This window comes from Pan troglodytes, chromosome 10 (assembly GCF_028858775.2).
Source record: "Pan troglodytes isolate AG18354 chromosome 10, NHGRI_mPanTro3-v2.0_pri, whole genome shotgun sequence".
Classification (NCBI taxonomy): Eukaryota; Metazoa; Chordata; class Mammalia; order Primates; family Hominidae; genus Pan; species Pan troglodytes.
In genome coordinates this window covers 76,233,105-76,255,375 of record NC_072408.2, presented here as the reverse complement: position 1 = coordinate 76,255,375, position 22,271 = coordinate 76,233,105, and the positions used below count along the sequence as shown (strand labels likewise).

The following is a 22,271-nucleotide window of genomic DNA, read 5'->3' as shown; positions in this document are numbered from 1 at the left end:
AAGCTGAGAGTGGCTCCCAGCTGACAGCCAACAAAGAAACAAGACGTCAGTCCTACAGCTGCAAGGAACTCAGTTCTGCCAATAATCTGGATGAGCTTAGAAGTGGATTCTTTGCCAGAGCCTATAGACAAGAAATCATCCCAGCTGACACCTCAATTTCAACCTTGTGATATCCTGAGCAGAGAATCTGGCCACATTGTATCCAGATTTTTGATGTATAGAACTGTGGGTGCCACTGAATTTATGGTAATTTGTTATGTAGCAAAATTAATAAGGGACTCCTTGGAGGGAAAGGCTGTAGGCGGCGGCTGCTGCTGATGCTGATGCTGCTGCTGCTGCTGCTGCTAGAGTAGGTAGATTTCCTTCTAGCTTCAGCAACACCTCCAACAGGAAGACCAGAGGCAGACTATAAATTTGCCTGGAAACTAAAGAAAGGTCATCATAATGGGGTACATAGCTTTGAAACCACACCGCATTCATTTCCCTCATATTTATAATTACCAGACTATATGTATTAATTTGCTTGCTGCTCCTCTCACTTATCATAATGAAAGCTCCATCCGTACAGAGATTATGTCTCCTGTTCTCTGCGGAATACTGAGCACCTTAAAAAATGTCTGACACATAGGCATGCAATAAATATTTGCTGGATAAGCTGTCATCAACCAAAAATCACAGTGGCCGGGCATGGTGACTCACACCTATAATTCCAGCACTTTGGGAGGCTGAGGTGGGAAGACCGCTCGAGCCTCGGAGTTTGACACCAGCCTGGGCAACCAGTGAGACCCCAACTCTATAATAAAAAAAAAATTAAAAATTAAAAAAATCACAGTAAACTGTGTTATATATAAGATTTCTTGGAATAACTACATTATCAACTGGAAAAGCTGCATTCAGTGAAGTCCATTCTAATAAATGATGTCCCTTTAATACAAAAGATAGGTGTTAGCCAGGTGCAGTGGTTCACAACTGTAATACCAGCACTTTGGGAGGCCAAGGTGGGCAGATCACTTGAGTTCAGGAGTTCAAGACCAGCCTGGCCAACATGGTAAAACCCCGTCTCCACTAAAAATACAAAAATTAGCCGGGCGTGGTGGCAGGTGCCTATAAACCCAGCTACTCAGGAAGCTGAGGCAGAAGAATTGCTTAAATCCAGAAGGCGGAGGTTTCAGTGAGCCGAGATCATACCACTGCACTCCAGCCTGGGTGACAGAGGGAGGCTCCATCTCACAAAAAAACAAAAACAAACAAAAAAACAGATAGGTGTTTCTCCATACAGTTGTTTCACACATGCTTCCACAGATGTCTACGCTAATGCTGTCTAGTAAAGAATGCTTGTAACCTGGAAAATATATCAACAACAATAGAATGGTGTTTTAATAAACAATATGATAATGAAATCCCAACATCAACTGATTAAGATGGGGAATTTACTTTCAGGTGATACAGCCAATTCATCACCTCTTTCCACACAACCGTCCACACCCTCCAGAGTTCGAGAATCCTGATATGCTTGAAGAAACTGAGAACCAGAAAAATCTCCAGATGAGCAGTGGAGCATATTTCTACAGTGAATCTAACACTTAACGTCTAATTTGTTTGTTATGCTAAACTGAATGTTGCTCAAAATTAAGTTTAAAAGCCCTAATATAATGCAAAAGAAATATGTTAACAATTATACCTTCTACTGAATACAATTTCTGGCACATTCAAGAGCAGATAACAGCAAGAGATATCTAATTCTAATACATCTCTTCTGCTAGAAACAATTATTTCTATTCCAAACTTCAACATGGTACATGCCAAAATGATTCACTGGTTGGTCGGGAGTCACGAATGTCTTTCCCCCCCCCACAGAATCACTGTTAAAAATGGCGGTTAGGTGCCATGAGCAGTCTGTACTTCAGGTACATTACAGAGCTTTGTGTCCTGGCAATTACATTACGTATTTATTTATATCTTGTCTCATTCTTTTAAAGGGGGAGGGGGGAGGTTGTAATCATCATATGTAGCAATATAATGATTTTTTTTTTTAAGGATGGCAATTCCTAAACAAGTCTTTTTTCAACAGAAAAAGTTCATCTTAAATTGGGACCATCTCAATTCAGCTTGAAAAGAAGGCAGGGAAAGCACATACATTCCCCTTAGATATTCTTTAAAATTAATTTTATAATGTAGAAAACAACAAAGTACTATTATGCATAATCCACAGAAAAGTAGAATGATTTAATCAGCATAAATTTAAAGAACTTCCAAAAATGTGTTCAGAATTAAGGGACAAATTTTCATTTTAAGGATAACAAAAACACAAGTAAACCATTAATACATTCATTCCTCCCCCATCCACCAAAAGTAAAAAGAACTTCACATCTGTGACCAGTGTTGGTTCATACCTTTGTATATGACTCACAAAACTATTCCTCAAAATTATTCCCTATCCCTATTATATATAATCACATTCCCTCAAAGTAGAATCTAAAAAGGGGTGGAATTCTTCCTTTTTAGAGACAGTTCATATATAAAAAGATGACAGTCTAATTCACGTTTAAGCCTGTATCTACAAATGTCATTTACTGAATTATTATGGTTGAATTAAATAAGCCTGCTAAGACTCAATCATAAGACAAGAATCATAACCAAAAGAAATGTTCTAATAGATACTATATTTGAAATCTAAGAATGCATTTTCTTCATCATTGTTAGGCACCTTGTCCACATTTTCATTTACTAATTTATATTCTAGATAAAACTTCCTAACACACTGAGAAGGTATTTTATCAATTCCTCTCTATTCCCACTGCCAATTCCTCTTCCCTCTGCCATACCTTGATGTTCCCCACTTTAGGATGTGTGGGATGTATGCCCACTTTAGGTAGAATGTATATAATAACCAATCATGTCATGAGAAAGTTAATAGCTTTTCAATCCCTCAAGCCTTCTAATTACAAGATCTTAGTCTCTTCATGTCGTTTGTTGTTGTTTTTTGTTTTTTTTTACTGGGCAGATTTAGGCTCAGAGAATTTAGCAGGTAACAGCATCTATCTAAAAGTTAATACCATTATTTCGTTGTTATTTTAATGTTGCCATTGCCAACTATTCAAAGCCAGTGATACTAGTTTTCCATTTACGGTACCAATATAAAATTTCTCTTTAAATAAATGTATTTAAGGAAAAGAGTCATTTAAAGATATTAAGGAAATAACTGAATCTTGGAATGGCCCTCAAAAAAACTGAAGTGTCAGAAACACTACTCTGACCAGAATTGTGGCCATTTTAAACTCAATTTTTTCTCCACATTTTCTGGCTTATTTGATGACCCCAAATTCTCAACTAAGCTCCAGATTCCAACTTGGGATACTATACCAGCACATCAAATTCAACACCACTTTCTTCTGGATCATCCCCCACCCCCACCCTACTCCAACTTCACCATCAAAACCTAGCTAGATTCTCCTATATAACCATTCACACAATCTAAAAATCTAGAAGCTACCTGTGATTCATCCCTCTCCATTCACTGAATTCCAGAATTAACCAGCTCATTCATTCCACAAATAAAATCATGTGTGCAAATAAAATCATGTTATTTTAGAATGTTGTTTCTTAAAAACTTTCACACTCTATGAGAGGAGATATGTAGCCTTGTGGATGCTTTCTCCAAAATTGGAGGGTGGAGGGCAGAGGGGAAACACATGATATGGGACAGATTTGAAAAGGAATGCCCTAAAATATTAACAGGGGTCATTTCTACATGGTACATGGTAGAAATGAGTAAGTTCCATCTGCTCCATATTTTCCTGTAACTTTGTATGTTTTCTATATTTTTATCATCAAGAAAAAAATACATTCCAAAAAGTGGTCCCATCTGGACTCATGTCTCAATTCCTATTCAGACATCCTAGTTCAACTCTCTTTAAATCCTCCTGTCTGTCCTCTAAATTGACCTTTGCAAAGGTCATTGTCCAATACATTATACACACAATTGCCTGAATAATACTCCTGAAGAGTTTTCACTAGGTTACACTTCTAGTCAACAATCTTTAATAGTTTCCTATTGACTATAATCATAAGAGTTGCCTACTCTGCCAGCTTTTAGGCACTTATCTAGCCCCAATTCTACCAATATAATAGATTTTTATGGTATCTAGAATCAAACTGCTCAAGTAATATTTCCATCATTTGCCAGCTGTGTCATCCTACAAAAGTAATTTAACCTCCAGATACCTTGGCTAAGCATTTGTAAAAAGAGGGCCAATAATACCTCATAAAGTTGTTATAAACATCAAGTGTGTAATGAAGGGACTGGTACATAACAGAAGCTCAATAAACAATAGTGTTATTACTCCTTTATAATCCTACACACAATCTCAGCTCAAGGCTGGTTTGCCCACTACCACAAATACACCTGACTTTCTGTGCTTGGCTCACAGTGTTTCCCACGCCCTGAATAACCTCTGCCAATCCTCCACTTCTTCAAGCTCCATCAGCTCTCTGAAGCATGCACAGGCCAGACTTCCCCCACTTCTCATATTCTTTCCAGGGGTGTCCAATCTTTTGGCTTCCCTGGGCCACATTGGAAGAATTGTCCTGACCACACATAAAATACACTAACAAGAGCTGATGAGCTAAAAAAAACGAAACAAACAAACAAAAAACAAACAAAAAACCAAACACACACACACACACAAACCCTCATAATGGTTTAAGAAAGTTTACAAATTTGTGTTGGGCTGTATTCAAAGCCATCCTGGGCCGCATGAACCGCAGGTTGGACAAGCTTGCTCTACACCTCACGGCTCTTGTGGCAGGTGAATTAATACTCAACTCATCTCAAAACTTGTAGACTTTGAAATTCTCTGTCTCAGCCTCTACTAGACTATTAGCAGTCTGAGGATAGTCATTGTGCCTTATACTTTTATCCCTTGATACATTAATTCCTTGTATAGAATAGATCCACAACATAAAATTATTGTTTTGCATATTTTAGTATTTCCTTTCCAACTAGACTGCAATCTTCCTGTCAGGGCTAATTTATGTCTTCTTTGTAATCCTAAAAATACATAGTATAATGCTACTGGCCCACCCTACATTCAGAAAAATAGCACTTTAGTTAATAAATCTCACATAAAAAATGAGAGAAAATAGCAAGTTTCTACTGTTAAAGTTAATGTACACATCAAAAAAATCTGAAAAAACAAACAAGGACTGATGATAGATACTGGTGGAATTATCTTTTTCCTGGAATAACAGTTATACTCTCATAATCACCTTACCATTTGAAACATCTACTAGTGGAACACAGCAGACTTACCAGATCAGACTACTACTCTGCTCAAAACTCTCCAAGGACTTTCTATCTCACCCAAGTAAAAGTGAAAGTATTTACAATGGCCAGGCCCCTTGCTCTCTCTGCAGTTCCTTGAATACAGTAAGAAACAAATTAGCTCAGCTAGAGCTTTTACACTTGCTTTTCCCTCTCTTGAAATGTTCTCTCCCGAATATCTACAGGGCTCACTCTCCCATGCTCTTCAGGCAACCTCTAGGAGAAAGCCCTTTCCTTATCATCTGCTATGGTCTGAATGTTGGCATCCCCCTAACATTTTATGTTAAAACCTAGTACCCAAAACAACGGTATTAAGCGGTAGGGCCTTTGGGGAAGTGAGGAAGTCAAGATGGCTCTGCTCTCATGAATGGGATTAGTGCCCTTATAAAAGAGGTTGAAGGGAGCAATCTTACCCCCTCTACCATGTGAGGACACAGCAAGAGGCACCATCTATGAAGCAGACAGTATGCCTTTACCAGGCACTGAATCTACTGGTCACTTGAACTTCCCAGCCTCCAGAACTATGAGAAAGAAATCTGTTATGTATAAGCTACCCAGTCTAAGGTATTTTGTTATATTAGCCGAATGAACTAAGACACTAAGAGCACTAAGCTCACCCCACATTCCAACCCTTTCACCAACTCTTTCTTCATAGCGCTTATTACCACCAATGAATTATATATCTGTTTGTTGTCTCTTTCTAAACACCGGCCTGTAGGCTACATGAGTGCAGGAGCTTTGCTTTGCTCACTGCTACAGCCCCAGTCCCCAGTACAGACAATAGGGCCCAATAGTCAATAAAGATTTGTTGTATGAAGAAATGAATCTAAGTTGAATTAATTGACTCTAGAACATTCTATCTTCAGTTTTATTTAATATCATCCATTTTATATCTTTGCTTCCTCATTTCCTCTTTCATACATTTGGAATAATATCTAAACCTTGCAGGAGATGTAAGGATTAAGAGACAGAGTGTGTGTAACTTAGAATAGCATCTAGCACATAGAATTGTTCTCTGTTACCTATTGTTATTAATTTCAGCCACTTAGTTCCAATTATATTCTTAGATATAAATGTATGATTCCTATTTGTTATGCCCTAAGCAACGATTTTTGTAGGCAAATGGTAAAGATAACTAATATCTTCTCTAACCAAAAGTTACCTTAGGCAAAAAGCTACAAAGTATCGAGTGTTTCCTAATAATGATAAAACTACTAATACAACTGCAAGTTAGAATTGTTATACATTATTATTATAAGTGAAAGTGTTTGGTTTATATATACCTGATCTGAAGCCTGTAAGAGCTCTATCAAACCCAAACTAGGTTGCTGTTTTGACTTTAGCTGGACACTTCAAAAATATGTAGATATACCTACTTTATCGTTCACAGGCTCCTTTCTATTGCAATGGATTTGTTCATCAGACTACAAGCTTTTTTTTTTCTTTTGAGACGGAGTCTCCCTCTGTCACCAGACTGGAGTGCAGTGGTGCGATCTCGGCTCACTGCAACCTCCGCCTCGCCGGTTCAAGCAATTCTCTTGCCTCAGCCACCTGAGTAACTGGGATTACAGGTGCCCACCACCACGCCCGGCTAATTTTTTTGTACTTTTAGTAGATTCGGGGTTTCACTGTGTTAGCCAGGATGGTCTCGATCTCCTGACCTCATGATCCACCCACCTCGGCCTCCCACAGTGCTGGGATTACAGGCGTGAGCCCCCACGCCTGGCCAGACTACAAGCTTTAAGTATAAATCCATGACAATATGTTTTAGGACAGAGTTTTGACCATTTATCAAAAAAACACACTAAAACTTAAAAGAAAAAAATTAGTATTATCGTTAAGTCAAATATTAATGCTTTATCAGAAAGCTAAACGTAAGTTAAAACTACTTGGCCTCCAAATCTGGCATACTATTAATAATTCAATTAAGCACTTTTTTTTTCCTTTCTCTTTTTTTGAGAGAGTCTCGCTGTCATCCAGACTGGAGTGCAACGGCACTATCAGAGTTCACAAAGCCTCTATCTCCTAGGCTCAATCAATCCTCCCTATGAGCCTCCCAAGTAGCTACGACTACAGGTGTGCACCACCCAAGTAGCTACGACTACAGGTGTGCACCACCACAGCCAGCTAATTTTTGTTTTGGTTGTTGTTGCTATTTTGTAGAGACAGTGTCTTGCTATGTTGCCCAGGCCAGTCTTAAACTCCTGGCCTCAAATTATCCTCCTGCCTCAGCCTCCCAAACTGTTAAGCATTATTTTGTAATACTCCTAAAATTTAGATTTTTATTATAGTCTCCATTTTTTAAATACTCCATTCTAGAGAACTACCCACCCAAATGATCTAGACTGTGTTTATCATGCAAGCTACAGTGTAGTTAATCAAAAGGTATTAGTGGATGTATCCATACAACAAGGAAATATTTATTATATTGAGGCACAGACATGAGAAAACAATCAATGGAATTTCTAATGGTAAATAAGCCAAGACTAGCAGCTAAATGCTAGGCCCACCAGGCATGAGTAAGCTGAGTATATTCCATGTATAGTACAAGTTTCCAATAATTTGAAGCAATAGGTTTGTTTCATAACACATCACTTACAGCTTCTAAGCACTGTAATACTTAGCAAGTATTTATTTAGCATTTATAAATGCTATTTCTGATTAGTCACTTTTGGCCAAGAGTATGTGTTCTGGGATGAGAAAAACAATAAACGCCTAAAAGCTCCTGTTCATCACTGTTCTTCAGCTCCCAAGAAACTTTTAAGTGTGCAGGAGATTTAGTCCTCATATCAATACCAGGGAATACTGAATTAAAACCTAGAAGCGGCCAGGCGAGGTGGTTCATGCCTGTAATCCCAGCACTTTGGGAGGCCAAGGTGGGTGGATCTGAGGTCAGGAGTTTGAGATCAGCCTGGCCAACATGGTGAAACTCTGTCTCTACTAAAAATTTAAAAATTAGCCGGGCGTGGTGGTGGGCGTCTATAATCCCAGCTACTCGGGAGGTTGAGACAGGGCAATCACTTGAACCCAGGAGGTGGAGGTTGCAGCGAGCCGAGAGTGCACCACTGTACTCCATCCAGACTGGGCAACAAGAGCAAAACTCCATCTCGAAAACAAAACAAAACAAAAACCTAGAAGCAACAGGCTATAGCACAGGAGAACTTACTCAGGTGCTGTGAGATAAAACATAGGGTCAGCACTTACAAGATCCTGAGAGTGACTGCCTCCTTAAATTTTAAGTCCTACGTGCCTCCTTGACTCACTCTGGCCTTAGGAAGAGCCAGGGATGTTATTAAACATTCTACAATGCATAGGACAGTCTCCCACAACAAAGAAGTATCTGGCTCAAGATGTCAATAATCCTAACATTTAGAAGCCCCAGTTTAAAAGAAAGAACTGAGTTAGAATTACAGCTCCACAACTCATTAGCTAAATGAACTGCAGCAAATTATATAACCTCTCTGAGAGAGTTTCTTCATGTATAAATTGGATATCATGCTTATACTGAAAGATTGCTAGGAGGAAAAACTGAGACAGAAGCCCTAGGCACAGAGTAGACACTCTACAAATGTTAGTTACCATTCTTCAGAGTAAAATCTCCATCACAGACAGAGCTCTGGCCCACTCAAAGATGTATTTTTAAATTACTATGGTACTATAATTATTTTATCGCCTATCAAAATTTAAGGAACTTGAAGATAAGAGTCCTTACCTTATTGGACTTTGTAGCCTCAGCCTCTAGCACAAATGGACGAATAAATTCTAAGCACCTACCCATTACAATAAGGCATAAATTGCATTGTGCAAAATTGCCAAATATAAGAAAACATAATTCTTGCCCTGGAAAAATTCTGAAAAGAAGCCTAACAAGAAAACAAAACATACAGATAGATTTAACACACAGTAGGCACTCAAAAAAGCTCATGGATTGATGGGTAAAATTCACGTAAATAGCTGAGGCCACGACTGAATATTAATGGAATGCAGATGAAATAGTATTAAAGATATTTAATCAGGGAAAAAGCATATTTTCCTGATTAAATCCTATGTATATGCAGCTAGTATTTTCTAAAGGGAATGAAAGTACACTTAACGCACAAACATCAAAATGACAAGTGCTATCATTTGTCATTTTAGCAATATTTAGCTAAATTTCTTTTTTGTTTTGTTTTGTTTTTGAGGCGGAGTTTCGCTCTTGCTGCCCAGGCTGGAGTGCAATGGCGCGATCTCGGCTTATCACAACCCCCGCCTCCCGGGTTCAAGCAATTCTCCTGCCTCAGCCTCCCAAGTAACTGGGATTACAGGCATGCGCCACTATGCCCAGCTAATTTTTGTATTTTTAGTAGAGACGTGGTTTCTTTATGCTGGTCAGGCTGGTCTCGAACTCCCGACCTCAGGTGATCCAACCGCCTTGGCCTTCCAAAGTGCTGGGATCACAAGCGTGAGCCATCGCGCCCGGCCGCTAAATTTCTTAATTCAGATGACGGCAGCACATTTTAACAGGTTCAAAGGGCATTTTAAGCAATTTAAAAAACCACATTATATTTTAATGGGAGCTTATCAAATCCCTGACATCCACAATCCATAAATCGTCTGAGACAGAATAAGACCAAAAAGGCTGATGCCCAAATGTCTGTATACTTTGCTGAAAAGGCTGAGCTCAAGCATACCCAAAGTGTGTTAGAAGCAACTTTTAAAATGCACAAATGTAACAATTATTTTTAAACCAACAATTTTAGAAAAATAGCAGTTCCTATCTAAAGCTTTTATAAATATAAGACACTGGCTTTGCAAATGTCAGCGGAGTTTTAAGATCTCTTTCTAAAGCAACAGTCTCTCTGTTTTGCTTGGTATCTTAATATGTCTTTAGTTTCAAAACTTAATTTGCCAACACTATTCCTCTCAAAACCTCAGGAATTCCATTACTAGTTTTAAACTAAATTAAAGGAAAATAGACGCATTCAACCCTTGGCAGAAGTATGCACAAAGTGTTTGTTGATGCTCATAAACAGACTGAGAAATTTAGACACATCTGAAGGACAATGGCTGTACAGTCAAGTCTGTTTTGCTCCACCATGGAACCAAACAGAGAATTATTGCTACCAAGTGAGACCAGCCCTAGATACCTCTAAACTAAGTGGACTATAACAGACAGAACATTATCTTTAAGTTAGAGCTTTTGTGTGTGTTTTCACGTCAGGGAAGAATAGTTAGAGCATCCCTAAAAAAAAATCCATATGGAGCCAAGCTATCCTCTCTCCCAAAACAATCCTTAAAGTGACTTCAACAGTAACCACTCGCTTGCCCCCCAAAAATATATGAGATTTTTAAAAAAAGGAATAAACTATGCTTGATATACAGATGGTTCTTTGTCTTATCCCTAGAAATCTTCTTTTCCATTCCATTTCCCTTTTCTCAGATTCCATAAATCTTCCTGACAATTACAGCCATTTCCACTTTTCATCCCTCTCCATCATCTCCTTCAAGACCTAGTTCATCTCAACTTACCTGAATCACAGATATCAGGATCCCCTGGGTGGAACTAGTAACATATTTTCCCATTTCCCTGTTACTCCATTTTATATGACTTAATGGATATACAGATTCATAATTCCAAATTACTTTTTTTTGTTTCTTTGTCTTGTTTCAAACTCTCCATTTCCTCTACCCCTAGCCTCTAGTCAAATTCTTTTTTAAACACAATTCATTCACAAGATACAGGCTATCCACATAAAGTAAAATTACAGTGACTGCTAATAATGAAAATAATACATTTTTGATGAAGTAAACAAGTGAAAGCCAGTTGTTTGCACAAGAGTGATCAGTGCTTGCAACCACATAATTAATAAAAATAGAGAAAATAAATCTAATTATAAACAGCATATAACCAAACTAGTAATCATATTTTTTGCAGAGTACCTTATAAAACTAACATTCTATCTTTAGAAATGAATACACAAAGAACAATTTGGAAATATTTATCAAAAATGCTATTGTATATCCATGGGCACAGAAATTCTACTTCTAATTTTAAAGTACTTGCACGGGCAAAATATGTATACAATATTCATTAAATCATTATTTTAAAAGTCAAACATAGCCCCAGCACTGTGGCTCACACCTGTAAACCCAGCAGTTGAGAGGACTACTTGAGGCCAGGCACTTGAGACCAGCATGGACAACATAGTGAGTCCCCGTCTCTACAACAAAATTTTTAAAACTTAGCTGGAAATGGAGGTATGTACCTGTACACCTGTGGTCCTACCTACTTGGGAGGCTGAGTCAGAATGATCACTTGAGCCCAGGAGTTCAAGACCGTGGTGAGCTATGATTGTGACATTGCACTTCAGCCTGGGTCCCTGTCTCCAAAAAAAAAAAAAAAAACAAATGGAAGAAACGCACCAAAGATAGGAAACAAACTTAATGTCCACCAAAAAGGGAATTTATAGTACATTCCGTTTGATGGATACTATACAGCCATTAAAAAGCTATGTATGGGCCAGGCGTGGTAGCTCACGACTATTAATCTCAGCACTTTGAAAGGCCGAGGTGGGCAGGTCGCTGGAGCTCAGGTGTTTGAGAGCAGCCTGGACAACATGGCAAAACCTCATCTTTATAAAAAATATAAAAAATTAGGCAGGCGGGTGGCTTGTGCCTGTGGTCCCAGCTACTATCAAGGGCTGAGGTGGGAGGATCGCTTGAGTCCAGGAGGTCAAGGCTGCAATGAGCCAAGATTACGCCACTGCACTCCAGCCAGGGTGACAGAGCAAGAGACCCTGTCTCAAAAGAAAAAGAATGTGGTTATAAATGTAGGAAGAAAATGTGCTATAAACAGGAACTGCCTTAGGGCATGGGACCTAGTAGACAGAAAGGTAGGAAAAAAGATTTGCTTTTCACAATAAGCCCTTTTGTATCTTTAAATTTTAGATCATGTACACATACTAAACTTTTGTTAAAATAATTTTTAAAACAGCAAAAGAATTTAGGACATTCTCTCAGATCCTCTAATCCATAAATAGTTCTACTCTTTTATCTCTAGGCACTTTTAATTTGGACTGAAAATCTAGGCTACTAGAGGTTACCAATAACCATAGGTAGAGGACTTATTTCTTTAGTGAAAAGTATAACCATGGCAACTTTGCATCAACCAAAACAAAATATAAGAAGTCAAGAAATACACAAAGAATGTATCTTACCCAAAGCAATCTTTTTACAGAAATAACACTGAATACAATACAATTTTGTTAGCACTCTACAAACTGTGCTTCACCAAAAGAAAAAAACCATCTGGCTGAAATTTCTGGTTATGGTCTAGATCTCAAATGGCTATATACACCAGAAATATTTTGTAAAGAACCTAAGAAGTGCCAAAATCATTTGAATCCAAAAGGCAGTTAAAAACAAGAGAAGAAGGAGGACAAAAACTTGGGCAAAAGTTTCAAATGCCAAAAAAAAAAAAAAAAACCCCACACATTTTCAAGGTATTTTTCTAATGGAATTTTTCTTTTTAGCTCTTAAATTCCAAATAAGCTGAACACTATAATCCCTCAATTAGTCATTAAAACTCAAGAAATGTAAAGAAACAGTTCATCTTTTTCAAGCTAATTTTTAAATGTTGCTATTTAATATGATTTTTGTTTTTGCTATTAGATAAAGAACTATTAATTTGATAGCAGCTAATACTACTCAGGTCCCCTCTTCTTTCTCAGATTCAAACAATCTATTTCATTATAAAACTAGAAAGCAAATTCTTGAAATGGGGAAAATACATAACGGTAACATAAAGAGTAGTGTATTTATTTTTTGTTAAAATCCTTTTACTGGGTCTTTTGTTAACATTATGACTTGGCCATCTGAACATACTGCTACATCAGTATGTTTTAGACTTGATGACCTATTTTTTTTTTAATCAAACTATATAGCTCAAAGGTTTGTTGTTAAAATCAATTACAGTCTCTTGAGGTCTAGAATATACCTCAGCAAACAAAAGATGTTAGCTGGCATATCAAACAATCAGTATATTCCTTTGCCAGATTCAAACAGTCAGGCTAATGACCCCCAGAAAAGCCAAAAAAAAAAACCCCAAAAACTTCACAAAAGGTACAGTTAAGAAAACAGGATGTAAAAAACACCTCAGAATATGTGATATTTACATATATTGACAATTACAAAGAAAAAGGACAAGAATGTCACCAATCAACCAATAATTTTCTTTTCTTTTTTTTTTTTTTGAGATGGAGTCTTGCTCTGTCCCCAGGCTGGAGTGCAGTGGCATGGTCTCGGCTCACTGCAATTTCCGCCTCCTGGGTTCAAGCGATTCTCCTGCCTCAGCCTCCTGAGTAGCTGGGACTACAGGCATGCGCCACCACACCCAGCCAATTTTTGTATTTTTAGTAGAGACGGCATTTCACCATGTTGCCCAGGCTGGTCTTGAACTCCTGAGCTCAAGCAATCCTCCCACCTCAGCCTCCAAAAGTGCTGGGATTATAGGCGGAAGCCACCTAACCAAGCCTTATAAGCTTAATTTTTATCTTGGAATGTTCCCTCATTTTTCTTACACAGTTGGTGCAAAAAAAGAACCAAGGAGCAAAATGAAGCCAGTATCTAAGATGTGTGACAACTTACAGAACTCTACCCCAAACACTACCTGAAGACCACTCAAGATTACCTATTGACTGGGTAAATCGGATTCCCTAAAAGGCATCAAACACCTGCACAGAAGGTCAGAGTACATGCTATATTTGAACCAATAAACATCTAGGTAAAAATCCTGGGGCTCCACTATTATCACCTGCCTGACCTTGGGAAGGTTACTTAACTCTCTGAGGCCTCAGTTTTTTCATCTATAAAATGGAAAGAGGAATAATAATTCAGTAGAAACTCTTTTAACAGACTTCTACTGTATCAAACTTACAAAAATAAAGCTCTCCAATCCCTCCATAAATCACTCCCTAATGCCCAACACAGGCTCATCACCTACACCTAGTAGTCTTCTAAGCAGACCACTTTCTTAACATGTCCCTACCCTTCTGCACTTAATGCTTAATAAGAGCCAGCAGTCCGTTCCCAAACCACTTTATGCCAACTGTACTTGTTATTGTAATTATATAATTTAAGATCGTATGAACTGAATTATGAGGAAAAAGGTTGTTTCTGTGAAAATTATGTTGAGAAGTTCAAAAAGATTCAGAGGCTAGTATTTTTTAAAGTTATTATGGAATTAGGTATATGTCAAAACAGCTTCAAATAGGAGGAAAAGCATGAAAACGTAGAAGGATTTTATATACAAGCATACCTCAAAGATATTGTGGGTTCTGCTCCAGACCACAGCAATAAAGCAAATTTTGCAATAAAGCAAGTCACAAAGTTTTTGGTTTCCCAGGGCAAACAAAAGTTATGTTTACACTGTACCGTAGTCTACTAAGTGTGCAACAGCATTATGTTTAAAAAAACGCACATACCTTAATTTTAAAATACTTTATTACTAAAAAATGCTAATGATCATCTGATCCTTCAGCAAGTGGTCATCTTTTTGCTAGTGTAGGGTTTTGTCTCAAGGTTACAGCTGCTGACTGATCAGAGTGGTGGTTGCTAAAGGGTGGGGTGGCTGCGGCAATTTCTTAAGGCAACAATCACTTGCCGCATCAAATTACTCTTCCTTTCACAAAAGATTTCTCTGTAGCATGTGGTGCTAATTTACTGCATTTTACCCACAGTAGAACTTCTTTCAAAATTGGAGTCATCAATCCTCTCAAACCCTGCCACTGCTTTATCAACTCAATTTATGTAATATTCTAAATCTTTTGTTATCATTTTAACAATGTTCCCAAAATCTTCATCAGGAGTAGACTCCATCTCAGAAACTATTCTTTGCTCATTCCTAAGAAGCAATTCCTCATCCGTTAAAGTTTGACCACGAGATTGCAGCAATTCAGTCACATCCTAAGGCTGTAGTTCTAATTCCAATCCTCTTGCAATGTTCACCATATATGCTGTTACTTCCTCCACTGAAGTCTTCAATCTCTCAAAGAGATCTATGAGAGCTGGAATCAACTTCTTCCAAACTCCCGTTAATGTTGATATTTTTACCTCCTCCCATAAATCACAAGTGTTCTTAATGACTCTTTGGAATGGTGAATCCTTTCCAGAAGGTTTTCAATTTACTTTGCCGAGATCCATCAGAAGAATCACTACCTATGGCACCTATAGTGTTACAAAATAGTATTTCTTAAACAATAAGACTTAAAAGTCAAAATTACTCCTCAATCTATGGGCTGCAGAATAGATGTGTTAGTAGGCATGAAAACAACATTAATCTTGTACATCCCCATCACAGCTCTTGAGTGACCAGGTACATTGTCAGTGAGTAGTAATATTTTGAAAGAAATCTTTTCTTCTGGGCAGTAGGTCTCAACAGTGGGCTTAAAATATTCAATAAACCATGCTGTAAAGAGATGTGCTGCTGGGGAGGAGCCCAGATGGCTGAATAGGAACAGCTCCGGTCTACAGCTCCCAGCGTGAGCGACGCAGAAGACAGTGATTTCTGCATTTCCATCTGAGGTACCGGGTTCATCTCACTAGGGAGTGCCAGACAGTGGGCGCAGGCCAGTGGGTGCGCGCACCGTGCGCGAGCCGAAGCAGGGCGAGGCATTGCCTCACCTGGGAAGCGCAAGGGGTCAGGGAGTTCCCTTTCCGAGTCAAAGAAAGGGGTGACCGACACGCCTGGAAAACTCGGGTCACTCCCACCCGAATATTGCGCGTTTCAGACCGGCTTAAAAAACGGCGCACCACGAGACTATATCCCACACCTGGCTCGGAGGGTCCTACGCCCTCGGAATCTCGCTGATTGCTAGCACAGCAGTCTGAGATCAAACTGCAAGGCGGCAGCGAGGCTGGGGGAGGGGCGCCCGCCATTGCCCAGGCTTGCTTAGGTAAACAAAGCAGCCGGGAAGCTCGAACTGGGTGGAGCCCACCACAGCTCAAGGAGGCCTGCCTGCCTCTGTAGGCTCCACCTCTGGGGGCAGGGCACAGACAAACAAAAAGACAGCAGTAACCTCTGCAGACTTAAATGTCCCTGTCTGACAGCTTTGAAGAGAGCAGTGGTTCTCCCAGCACGCAGCTGGAGATCTGAGAACGGGCAGACTGCCTCCTCAAGTGGGTCCCTGACCCCTGACCCCCAGGCAGCCTAACTGGGAGGCACCCCCCAGCAGGGGCACACTGACACCTCACACGGCAGGGTATTCCAACAGACCTGCAGCTGAGGGTTCTGTCTGTTAGAAGGAAAACTAACAAACAGAAAGGACATCCACACCGAAAACCCATCTGTACATCACCATCATCAAAGACCAAAAGTAGATAAAACCACAAAGATGGGGAAAAAACAGAACAGAAAAACAGGAAACTCTAAAAAGCAGAGCACCTCTCCTCCTCCAAAGGAACGCAGTTCCTCACCAGCAACGGAACAAAGCTCGATGGAGAATGATTTTGACGAGCTGAGAGAAGAAGGCTTCAGACGATCAAATTACTCTGAGCTACGGGAGGACATTCAAACCAAAGGCAAAGAAGTTGAAAACTTTGAAAAAAATTTAGAAGAATGTATAACTAGAATAACCAATACAGAGAGGTGCTTAAAGGAGCTGATGGAGCTGAAAACCAAGGCTCGAGAACTACGTGAAGAATGCAGAAGCCTCAGGAGCCGATGCGATCAACTGGAAGAAAGGGTATCAGCAATGGAAGATGAAATGAATGAAATGAAGCGAGAAGGGAAGTCTAGAGAAAAAAGAATAAAAAGAAATGAGCAAAGCCTCCAAGAAATATGGGACTATGTGAAAAGACCAAATCTACGTCTGATTGGTGTACCTGAAAGTGATGCGGAGAATGAAACCAAGTTGGAAAACACTCTGCAGGATATTATCCAGGAGAACTTCCCCAATCTAGCAAGGCAGGCCAACGTTCAGATTCAGGAACTACAGAGAACGCCACAAAGATAATCCTCGAGAAGAGCAACTCCAAGACACATAATTGTCAGATTCACCAAAGTTGAAATGAAGGAAAAAATGTTAAGGGCAGCCAGACAGAAAGGTCGGGTTACCCTCAAAGGGAAGCCCATCAGACTAACAGCGGATCTCTCGGCAGAAACCCTACAAGCCAGAAGAGAGTGGGGGCCAATATTCAACATTCTTAAAGAAAAGAATTTTCAACCCAGAATTTCATATCCAGCCAAACTAAGCTTCATAAGTGAAGGAGAAATAAAATACTTTACAGACAAGCAAATGCTGACCGATTTTGTCACCACCAGGCCTGCCCTAAAAGAGCTCCTGAAGGAAGCGCTAAACATGGAAAGGAACAACCGGTACCAGCCGCTGCAAAATCATGCCAAAATGTAAAGACCATCGAGACTAGGAAGAAACTGCATCAACTAACGAGCAAAATCACCAGCTAACATCATAATGACAGGATCAAATTCACACATAACAATATTAACTTTAAATGTAAATGGACTAAATTCTCCAATTAAAAGACACAGACTGGCAAGTTGGATAAAGAGTCAAGACCCATCAGTGGGCTGTATTCAGGAAACCCATCTCACGTGCAGAGACACACATAGGCTCAAAATAAAAGGATGGAGGAAGATCTACCAAGCAAATGGAAAACAAAAAAAGGCAGGGGTTGCAATCCTAGTCTCTGATAAAACAGACTTTCAACCAACAAAGATCAAAAGAGACAAAGAAGGCCATTACATAATGGTAAAGGGATCAATTCAACAAGAGGAGCTAACTATCCTAAATATTTATGCACCCAATACAGGAGCACCCAGATTCATAAAGCAAGTCCTGAGTGACCTACAAAGAGACTTAGACTCCCACACATTAATAATGGGAGACTTTAACACCCCACTGTCAACATTAGACAGATCAACAAGACAGAAAGTCAACAAGGATACCCAGGAATTGAACTCAGCTCTGCACCAAGCGGACCTAATAGACATCTACAGAACTCTCCACCCCAAATCAACAGAATATACATTTTTTTCAGCACCACACCACACCTATTCCAAAATTGACCACAGAGTTGGAAGTAAAGCTCTCCTCAGCAAATGTAAAAGAACAGAAATTATAACAAACTATCTCTCAGACCACAGTGCAATCAAACTAGAACTCAGGATTAAGAATCTCACTCAAAGCCGCTCAACTACATGGAAACTGAACAACCTGCTCCTGAATGACTGCTGGGTACATAACGAAATGAAGGCAGAAATAAAGATGTTCTTTGAAACCAACGAGAACAAAGACACAACATACCAGAATCTCTGGGACGCATTCAAAGCAGTGTGCAGAGGGAAATTTATAGCACTAAATGCCCACAAGAGAAAGCAGGAAAGATCCAAAATTGACACCCTAACATCACAATTAAAAGAACTAGAAAAGCAACAGCAAACACATTCAAAAGCTAGCAGAAGGCAAGAAATAACTAAAATCAGAGCAGAACTGAAGGAAATAGAGACACAAAAAACCCTTCAAAAAATTAATGAATCCAGGAGCTGGTTTTTTGAAAGGATCAACAAAATTGATAGACCGCTAGCAAGACTAATAAAGAAAAAAAGAGAGAAGAATCAAATAGACGCAATAAAAAATGATAAAGGGGATATCACCACCGATCCCACAGAAATACAAACTACCATCAGAGAATACTACAAACACCTCTACGCAAATAAACTAGAAAATCTAGAAGAAATGGATACATTCCTCGACACATACACTCTCCCAAGACTAAACCAGGAAGAAGTTGAATCTCTGAATAGACCAATAACAGGAGCTGAAATTGTGGCAATAATCAATAGTTTACCAACCAAAAAGAGTCCAGGACCAGATGGATTCACAGCCGAATTCTACCAGAGGTACAAGGAGGAACTGGTACCATTCCTTCTGAAACTATTCCAATCAATAGAAAAAGAGGGAATCCTCCCTAACTCATTTTATGAGGCCAGCATCATCCTGATACCAAAGCCTGGCAGAGACACAATCCAAAAAGAGAATTTTAGACCAATATCCTTGATGAACATTGATGCAAAAATCCTCAATAAAATACTGGCAAACCGAATCCAGCAGCACATCAAAAAGCTTATCCACCATGATCAAGTGGGCTTCATCCCTGGGATGCAAGGCTGGTTCAACATACGCAAATCAATAAATGTAATCCAGCATATAAACAGAGCCAAAGACAAAAACCACATGATTATCTCAATAGATGCAGAAAAAGCCTTTGACAAAATTCAACAACCCTTCATGCTAAAAACTCTCAATAAATTAGGTATTGATGGGACGTATTTCAAAATAATAAGAGCTATCTATGACAAACCCACAGCCAATATCATACTGAATGGGCAAAAACTGGAAGCATTCCCTTTGAAAACTGGCACAAGACAGGGATGCCCTCTCTCACCGCTCCTATTCAACATAGTGTTGGAAGTTCTGGCCAGGGCAATCAGGCAGGAGAAGGAAATAAAGGGTATTCAATTAGGAAAAGAGGAAGTCAAATTGTCCCTGTTTGCAGATGACATGATTGTTTATCTAGAAAACCCCATTGTCTCAGCCCAAAATCTCCTTAAGCTGATAAGCAACTTCAGCAAAGTCTCAGGATACAAAATCAATGTACAAAAATCACAAGCATTCTTATACACCAACAACAGACAAACAGAGAGCCAAATCATGAGTGAACTCCCATTCACAATTGCTTCAAAGAGAATAAAATACCTAGGAATCCAACTTACAAGGGATGTGAAGCACCTCTTCAAGGAGAACTACAAACCACTGCTCAAGGAAATAAAAGAGGATACAAACAAATGGAAGAACATTCCTTGCTCATGGGTAGGAAGAATCAATATCATGAAAATGGCCATACTGCCCAAGGTAATTTACAGATTCAATGCCATCCCCATCAAGCTATCAATGACTTTCTTCACAGAATTGGAAAAAACTACTTTAAAGTTCATATGGAACCAAAAGAGAGCCCGCATCGCCAAGTCAATCCTAAGCCAAAAGAACAAAGCTGGAGGCATCACACTACCTGACTTCAAACTATACTACAAGGCTACAGTAACCAAAACAGCATGGTACTGGTACCAAAACAGAAATATAGATCAATGGAACAGAACAGAGCCCTCAGAAATAACGCCGCTTACCTACAACTATCTGATCTTTGACAAACCTGAGAAAAACAAGCAATGGGGAAAGGATTCCCTATTTAATAAATGGTGCTGGGAAAACTGGCTAGCCATATGTAGAAAGCTGAAACTGGATCCCTTCCTTACACCTTATACAAAAATCAATTCAAGATGGATTAAAGATTTAAACGTTAGACCTAAAATCATAAAAACCCTAGAAGAAAACCTAGGCATTACCATTGAGGACATAGGCGTGGGCAAGGACTTCATGTCCAAAACACCAAAAGCAATGGCAACAAAAGCCAAAATTGACAAATGGGATCTAATTAAACTAAAGAGCTTCTGCACAGCAAAAGAAACTACCATCAGAGTGAATAGGCAACCTACAACATGGGAGAAAATTTTCGCAACCTACTCATCTGACAAAGGGCTAATATCCAGAATCTACAGTGAACTCAAACAAATTTACAAGAAAAAAACAAACAGCCCCATCAAAAAGTGGGCGAAGGACATGAACAGGCACTTCTCAAAAGAAGACATTTATGCAGCCAAAAAACACAGGAAAAAATGCTCATCATCACTGGCCATCAGAGAAATGCAAATCAAAACCACTATGAGATATCATCTCACACCAGTTAGAATGGCAATCATTAAAAAGTCAGGAAACAACAGGTGCTGGAGAGGATGTGGAGAAATAGGAACACTTTTACACTGTTGGTGGGACTGTAAACTAGTTCAACCATTGTGGAAGTCAGTGTGGCGATTCCTCAGGGATCTAGAACTAGAAATACCATTTGACCCAGCCATCCCATTACTGGGTATATACCCAAATGACTTTAAATCATGCTGCTATAAAGATACATGCACACGTATGTTTATTGCGGCATTATTCACAATAGCAAAGACTTGGAACCAACCCAAATGTCCAACAATGATAGACTGGATTAAGAAAATGTGGCACATATACACCATGGAATACTATGCAGCCATAAAAAATGATGAGTTCATATCCTTTGTAGGGACATGGATGAAATTGGAAACCATCATTCTCAGTAAACTATCGCAAGAACAAAAAACCAAACACCGCATATTCTCACTCATAGGTGGGAATTGAACAATGAGATCACATGGACACAGGAAGGGGAATACCATACTCTGGGGACTGTGGTGGGGAGGGGGGAGGGGGGAGGGATAGCATTGGGAGATATACCTAATGCTAGATGACGAGTTAGTGGGTGCAGCGCACCAGCATGGCACATGTATACATATGTAACTAACCTGCACAATGTGCACATGTACCCTAAAACTTAAAGTATAATAAAAAAAAAATAAATAAATAAAAATAAAAATAAAAATAAAAATAAAAGAGATGTGCTGTTATCCAGACTTTGTTGTTCCATTCATAAAGCACAGAGTAGATTTACCATCATTCTTAAAGGGCCCTAGGACTTCTGGAATGGTAAATGTTAACTTCAAGTCACCAGCTGCATTGGCCCTTAAGTAGAGAGTCAGCCTGTCCTTTGAAGCTTTCAAACCAAGCATAGATTTCTCTCTAGCTATGAAAGTCCTAGACAGCATCTTGCAATAGAAAGCTGTTTCACCTACAATAAAATTTGTTGTTCAGGGTAGCCACCTTCATCAATTATCTAAATTAGTTCTTCCGGTGAAGCATGTTGGCTCAGGCCTGTGGTTCTGGTGCATAAGGAGGCGAGGCCAGGAGTTTGAGACCAGCCTGGGCAACTTAGCAAGCCCTCATCTATATAACCATAACACGTAATTCTAAGA

At 39.3% G+C, this 22,271-nt stretch overlaps 1 protein-coding gene across 18 annotated transcripts in view; it reads right to left on the bottom strand.

Annotated features, from left to right (window-relative positions):
- Window positions 1–22,271, bottom strand: part of FRS2 (fibroblast growth factor receptor substrate 2) — a 115,403-nt gene that overhangs the window by 76,459 nt on the left and 16,673 nt on the right. The window lies entirely within an intron of this gene.